Source organism: Phodopus roborovskii, unplaced genomic scaffold, assembly GCF_943737965.1.
Source record: "Phodopus roborovskii unplaced genomic scaffold, PHOROB, whole genome shotgun sequence".
Lineage (NCBI taxonomy): Eukaryota > Metazoa > Chordata > Mammalia > Rodentia > Cricetidae > Phodopus > Phodopus roborovskii.
The window spans coordinates 88,797-96,781 of record NW_026126029.1 but is presented as its reverse complement, the minus strand read 5'-3'; positions in this window follow the sequence as shown (position 1 = coordinate 96,781).

The window sequence follows — 7,985 nt, the reverse complement described above, 5'->3', positions numbered from 1 at the left end:
TTCCATGAAGAGACCTGTAAAGCACCCTCTTGTGGTGGTAATGTGCAATATCATCACATTTCATGATTCACTGTTTCAATTGATGATGATGACATCCTTCACGACTGGCGTCTGGCCATGCTTCCCTGCCAGTTAAACGCTACATCACCTCTTTATTGTGACAGTTAGCTATTACTGACTTATTTAATTCTTTGAATTGTTTAAACGACAGACAATGCCAACCCATCACCGATTAAGATTAGGGTGCAAATATCTGTCAGGGAGAAGTTTAGGAAAGTTGTAGACATGGGCAGAGCATTTTCTGAATGATCAATGCATCTCACATTGTACTAGGGATGCTAGATGATAGAGTCCAGAAGCAAAGCTGCTAATGCCCATGCTGCAGCCATCTTTTCAGCTGGTATCAACATTTTGGCTACTACTGCTATGCCAGGAATGGGCCCATTATCTCAGGTCCTGCCACACCACAAACAGAGATTCAGGCGCTGCCGATGATGTATCAGTAAGCATAAACAAATGGATTAAAGGATGAAAAGTAAAATACAACAAGCATTAAAAAAAGAAAATTCCAGATCATGCTGTAACACAAAAATCCATATATATATATACATATATATATATATATATATATATATATATATATATATAAATAATTAAGAAAAAGAATGCCATTTAGAGCATTCACAAAATTAACTCCAAGTGTGAATACTCCCTTAGCCTAGAGACAAGGAGGAGGGCCCGCGCCAAACCCAAATGTCTTGACAGGTTTTGATGAATCCTCCTAAAGAACTCAGCCTCCCAGAGAAATGTATGTGGGATGGGATGGGGAGGTCACTGGAGGAGGGAGGGAGATGGAAGTGAGAATGATATGCAAAATAAGATCTTTCTATTCATTTCTTACAATAGAAGTTAAGTTATTTTGATGGCAAAAAATGGTAATAACTCTGCATGTATCTGACCCATAAATGTTAGATGTGAAGGGCAAAGCTTCTGGAAGGCACTGGACAAACTGAACCTCTCCTTCTTTGGTAACTTGCCATCCCTGTGCACCAAAAGCATAATGGAGCTGACTTCAAAGTATTTATTCACCTTGCTGCATAATCAAAATCCTTTCCACAGATGCAGCCCACAAGGAAAAGTATTCCTGGGCCACACCCTGGTTGGGGAAGCTCCTAGGACCACAATGGACCTAAAAGAACACTGAATTTGACAGCACTTTCAAGCCCAGCGTCCTCCTAGAAGGCCTGCAAAACAGACATTCATGACTCCCCCATACCACCCTCTGAATACACTCACTCACCATGCTGCAGCTTCTGTTCTCCTTCATTCCCCAGCAGCACTCACAGAGCAGCAATCATTCCTCTGGTGCCTGTTCTGATATAAAAGCAAGCCTGCAGCATGACTCCAGGAAGTCTCCTTCCAGACCTGAGACTTGTGTGTTGGCTCAGTGTACCTGGCTAGTGAGGCTGGATTGCCAAGAGCTCTTCCTAAAGGGTTAGCGTGTTCGTAAAGACACACCAGGCCCAGCACCTCCTGTGACTCTGGCTTTTACTCCAGACCTAGACATTTCAGAGATCTGCACAAATAGGAAATTATTTGGTTTTTGGGTTTTTTTTTTTTTTTTGACAGAATTTCCCTGTGTGGCTCTTGCCATCCTATTCCTTCCTTAGTAAACTGTGCTGGTGAATTTCTTATTTTAATTTTAATCTTGTTGTTGTTGTTTTCTAATAGTTTTTTTTCATTAACTGTCTAATATTTATTGATACATTTATTTACTTATTTATTTTTATTTTTGTGACAGAGTTTCCTTTTGTGGCCCTACTGTCCTGGAACTTATTCTGTAGACCAGGCTGACCTCTAAATCAGAGAGATCCACTTGCATCTATTTCCTCAGTGCTGGAACCAAAGGCAAAAGCCAACACTGCATAGTCAGACATTAATTTCAATGTCACTTTCCCATGTCATCAGTAGATGGCCCAGCTCTGTTCCTGCAGAGGAGAATTTCAAACTCTCTTTCTCTCTCCACACAATGTGAAGAGCTTGCAAAGATCATTATACAATTCAGACTGAAACTATTCTCTTCTTCAAACATAAACATATATAAACAAAAAACAAACTTGCTTTAAGAATAGAATGTGGAGCTATGCAGTGCTTAGCCATAGAGGACAGGCCATGGTGGAGTACACCTTTAATCCTAGCACATAGGGATACATAATCCCTATGGGAGACATAATCAGGTGCATGTCTGTACTTTCACTCCCACCCCAGGCTACACCACATTGATCCAGTCTAAAAGAGAAAGAGAGACAAGTGGTGGCTCATTCCTTTATCCCTGAAATTGTGAGGTAGATATGGATGGGAGGAGAAAGAAATATAAGGAGGAAGAAGAAAAAAACTCATTGTTTTCTGAGGGAAGACTCCTAGTATCAGAATTGCCCACCCCTTTGGTATGAGTACTTCAGTAGAAATATGAGCTAGGGTTTGACTGCTCTGCTTCTCTGATCTTTCATCATTAATCACATATCTGAATCCATGTTTTGATTATTAAGTACAAGTAGAAGTAGCTTTACAATTTCCAGCGCAGTGTGTAAAATCTAAACTGTAGTGTACAAGACTAGAATTTAGGGCAATAATATTGATATTCTAATCTTTACCATTTTCTCAAATTTATTGCTATAATTTGTATGTATGAGTTTGAGAAAAAATGGTTTGTATAAGTATACAGGTTATGGATTGTAGATAATGATGTGAAGTTGAGTGTAAGTATCTGAACTCTGGTCATCTCCAAAAAATGTGCAGAGTCTCTTGCCAAGATACACAACATGTTTTACCTGATGAACCAAATCTCTTCCACAGATTAACAATAAAACCAAAATAAATAAAGAATTATATAATGGTTTTCAGAACATGAAGTATCAGAATTTAAGATCCTATACATGGTAAGTTTTTAACATGAAATGAATACAATCCAATGACAATGAACAACAATTAATAACAAAATGCAGATTGCAAAGGCACAGTAACAATTTTTTTGGAAATACTCAGAATGCTCAATGGAATTATGAAAACACAGTACACAAACTAACATAATATGACTTTTATACTTACCACAAAGCAACAACAATCAAAATATGTATAATATGTGTAAATGAATAAAAGAGATAGAGAGAATATCCCAAGAGCAAAGGTCAAAAAATATCAACTATTAATATAAAGTACAAAAGAAACTTAGCCAAGAAAAGTGTGATCTTGACCAATGTTATTCAGATATCTATGAATCCATGTGTACAGAGATTAAATAAACACAGACTTCAACACTCCAATTAAATCAACTAAAAGTGACCCTTAGACACTTTTGACCCTGTAGCTATGGATATTTATTCCAAAGACAGGATGTCCCTGTTCTAGAGCTCTCCATGCAAAAGGAGCTGACCTCCTGCTATGGCTCTGTAGACCTTTACACCCCTTTATTGTTTCAGGTAAACCTAGCCACACTGATGCGCACTCCACAGACAACATGGGAGAATAATTTAAAATCAACTTCCTGCCAAGTGGTTTATGGCCCAAGGTGAAGATCCTGACCTAAATCCCTACCCAAAACCATACACACCTGAGATATCTCTGCAGAATAGAGAATCATTTTGTACACCGGAATTTAATGTCAGTTAACACAGTATTGTAACTCTTGGTAGCAGAGAATTAAAAACATTATAATCTTGTATTGCTGAGAGACATCCACATCACCATTTTTTACTACTTTCTAAAATATTTATAAGGCAAACCTGAAAGAGGAATGGAATATTCAGAACTTCAAGAAATCAGACCTTCAGTTATCCAGCGTCAGCCCCCAATGCCCACCAACAGCATTGCATGCATATGCACACTGGACAGTTATATAATAAGCAACACACCCACCCATGCCAGGGCTGCAGAGTCTCCCCCAAACCAAGAAACACATGGAGAGGAAGGCTCAGAGGACAAGGGTAACTGCCCAGGTCACCACATGGACCAAAAGAACACCAGTCTGTCTCATGGTCCATACAAATTTTGCAGAAATGACATCTGAGCAGACCTGCTTTGAAAACTGTACACTCAGAATAGTGTAACCTGTGTTCTTCCTTACAACTCGATAGAGCATAAGGAAAAGAGAATCATGGAAAGAAGGCTTCTCAGAGTCCAGCATTGGCTGGGACCACCCAGTTGGACCTAAAATTTTGCAGCCCACTACCAGAGAATCAGAAATCAATGACTCAGATTGCATAGACCTTGTAGCTCTGCACTACACACCCAGCAGATAGCGGCCTAATCCAGAAAGTTTGTGTTTTAGTATACATTCTTCTACTGTCCTGGAAGTCAAGCTGCTCATTATTAAAATCACACTGTACCTTGTGTGCACATTTTGTTACACACTCATTGTTACTGGCCAGTAACCATTGACCTCATAGCTGGGAAATACTGCAGCCAAATGTATGACACCTTCTAATATTCACTGTGTTTAATGTGAAACTCCTGTTTAAGAAAAGCAGGCTGTGAATTAGAGAACACAAGTAATCATGGCAGGGCTTGTGGGCAGAAAAGTATATGTGGATATGATGTAGCTATGATCTGAAAAAAATATTTTTAAAAGCTGAAAATAGCTTCATGGCCATGTGCTCCAGAGACTAGGGGTTTCAGTTAGAGCACACCAAGTATTCCTCAAACCTTTTCTCTCGGACTGTACATCCAAACGAAAAAAAAAAAAAAAAAAAAAAAAAAAAAAAAAAGTCCAGTTACATAGTCCACAAGAGTTCACCCAGACTGGTTTTGGCTAAATACTGTAATTATAGTAATTTGTATACATGATAAGGTCTCTCCTCTATCCAAAGTCTTGATAGCCCTCATCTGTGGATTCCAAGAAACTGCCCTGTGAGACAATGATGGATTTTCTAGGAATGATTATCTAATTCTACATTGCTCACCTCAACTACTGTTGAAGGAGGAAACCTCAGCTTCCATCCTGCCTCTCCCTTTCTGCATTGTGACTCCACCAGTATCCAAGTGGGACATGAATTCAATCATTGCACAAATCCCTCTTCATTTATAAGACCCCACAATAATCAGAGATCTTGAGAGTTCAATCATTTTCTGGTCTATTTTCCTTCTCCCTGACCAGGCAAGGGCCCAACTGGAACGAAGTGTAGGATTTTCTTCCCAGCACTGTACAGGAGAAGCCAGGATTAGGAGTTCAAAACAATTCTCAATTACACAGCATAAGACAAGCCACAGTTAGAAGAAACTTTGCTCTACACAGAAATCAATAATCAGCATCACTTGAGAAAAAGAATGAAATAAGTAAAATCTAAGAAACATAGGAGTGCAGCAAAATAGTGATAAAAATAGTAATATGTTTAAAGAAGACATTTAAAAAGGTACCAAAAGCTGGGTGGTGGTGGCAAGTATGCTGGTGATCAGGAGGCAGATGGAAGCTTATCTCTGTGAGTTCAAGACCAACCTGTTCCACAATATATAGTTGTGGGACAGGCAGCAGAGCCAAAAAGAAATGGGGGGTCTCTAAAAAATAATAAATAAAAAACAGGAAAACAATACAAAAAAATCAATGATACAAAGAGTTCGTTTTTCGAGAAAATTAACAAGGTAGAGAAACCTTTATCCAAACTAACCAAAAAGCATAGATAGAACATGAAAATTAACCAAATCAGAAAGAAAAAGTAGTACATAACAATAGACACTGAGGAAATGCAGACAATTTTAAGGTCATATTTTGAAAACCTATACTCCACAAGATTTGAAAATTCAAAGGATATGGACAAATTTCTGGATAACTATTACTTACCAGAATTAAATCAAGAATAGACAAGCAACTTAAATTGACCTATAACAACTAACAAAGTAGGAATAATAATGAAAAGCCTTCCAACATAAAAATCCCAGAGCCAGATGTCTTCTTCAGTGAAGAATTCTACCAAAAAATCATGGAAGAGCTATATTAATACTCCTGAAATTGTTCCACACAATAGAAAAGAAGGTTCATTACCAAACTCTTTTTATGAGGCTACAATCACCTTGATGCCCATCCACACAAAGCCATAAATAAGAGAGAAAATTACAGACCAATATCCCTCATGCACATTAATGCAAAAATACTCAAGAAAATATGGGAAAACTGAATCCAAGAATATGTCAGAGAAATCATCTACTATGATCAAGTAGGCTTCATCTCTGGCTTACAGGGATTGTTTCACATATGAAAATATATCAAATATACCACTATATAAACAAACTGAAAATGAAACGTCACATAATCATCTCCCTAGATGTAGAAAAAAACCTTTGACAAAATTCAACATACTTTCATGTTAAAGGTCTTGGGGAGATTAGGGATAACAGGAATTTATGTAAACATAATAAAAGCAATACATAGTAAACCCATGGGAAATATCAAGCTGAATGTAGAGAAGCTTAAGGTGTTTCCTCTAAAATCAGGAAAAAGACTAGGCTGCCCTATCTCTCCATATCTCTTCATTATTGTAATTGAAGGGCTAGCTAAAGAAATAAGACAAGAAAAGGAGTTCAACGGGATGCAAATTGGTAAGGAAGGACTCAATCTTTCTCTATTTTCAGATGATATGATAGTTTACATAAGCAACCAAAAAATTCTACCAGTATTCTCCTACAGCTGAAAAATACATTCAGTAAAGTATGAGGATACAAGATTAAATTAAAAAAAAATCTGTAGCCATTACATATTCAGTCAACAAAGGGGTTGTTAAAGAAATCAGAGAAACATCACCCTTCACAATAGCCACAAAAAACATAAAGTATCTTGGGGTATCACTTACCAAAGAAGTGAAAGACCTATATAATAAGAATTTTGTCTTTAAAGAAAATACCATAAAATGTAAAGATGTCCCAATCTCATGGATAGGTAGAAAAAACATAGAAAAATGGCAATCTTACCAACAGCAATCTACATATTCAATGCAATGTCCATTAAAATCACAGCACAATCTTTCACTGACCTTGAACGTATAATATCTACTTTATATTGAAAACCAAAAGAACCAGAATAGCCAAAACGACCTGTATAATAAAGGAACTTCATGAGGGATCATTATCCCTGACTTTAAGATTTACTACAGAGCTATAGTCCTGAAAACAGCCTGGTATTAGCACAAAAATAGACAAGTACCTCAATGAAATTGAATAGAAAATTCTGATATTAACCCAAACACATACTAACAAAACAGCTAAAAGTATACAATGGGATGAGGAAAGCATCTTCAAAAAATGCTGAGTAAGGTTTTCCACCTGCTGCTGGTCTTGTCCCGCAGCTGAGCCAGCACCAATTAATATACAGAGACTCTGTATTTGATATAAATCTCCATAGAGGAAATAAAAAATGATTTAAGACACTTAAGAAAGTATTCAACATCCTTAGCTGTCAAGGAAATGCCAACTAAAACAACTTTGAGATACCATCTTACTCCTGTCAGAATTGCTAAAATTAGAAACAGCAATGCCAACTTATGCTTGAGAGGATGTGCAGAAGTGGGTACACACCTCCACTTCAGGTGGAACTGCAAACTTGTACAGCCATTTTGGAGACTAGCATGGCAGTTTCTCAGGATAATGGGAATCAGTCTACCACGAGACCTAGTAATCTCCCACTTAAGTACATACCCAAATGATCCCAATCCATGCAACCAAGACCTGTGATCACCTATGTTCATAGCAATATTATTTATAATAGCAAGAACCTGGGATCAACTTAGATGCCCCTCAACTGAATTATAAATAAAGAAGATTTGCCACATTTACACAATGGAATACTACTCTGTGGGGGTGGGTAGAAACAATGGAATCTTGAAACTCACAGACAAGTGGATGGAACTTGAAGAAACCATCCTGAATGAGGTATCCCAATCACAGAAAGAGAAACATGGTATGTATTCACTCATATGTGGATTTTAGACATATTGCAAAGG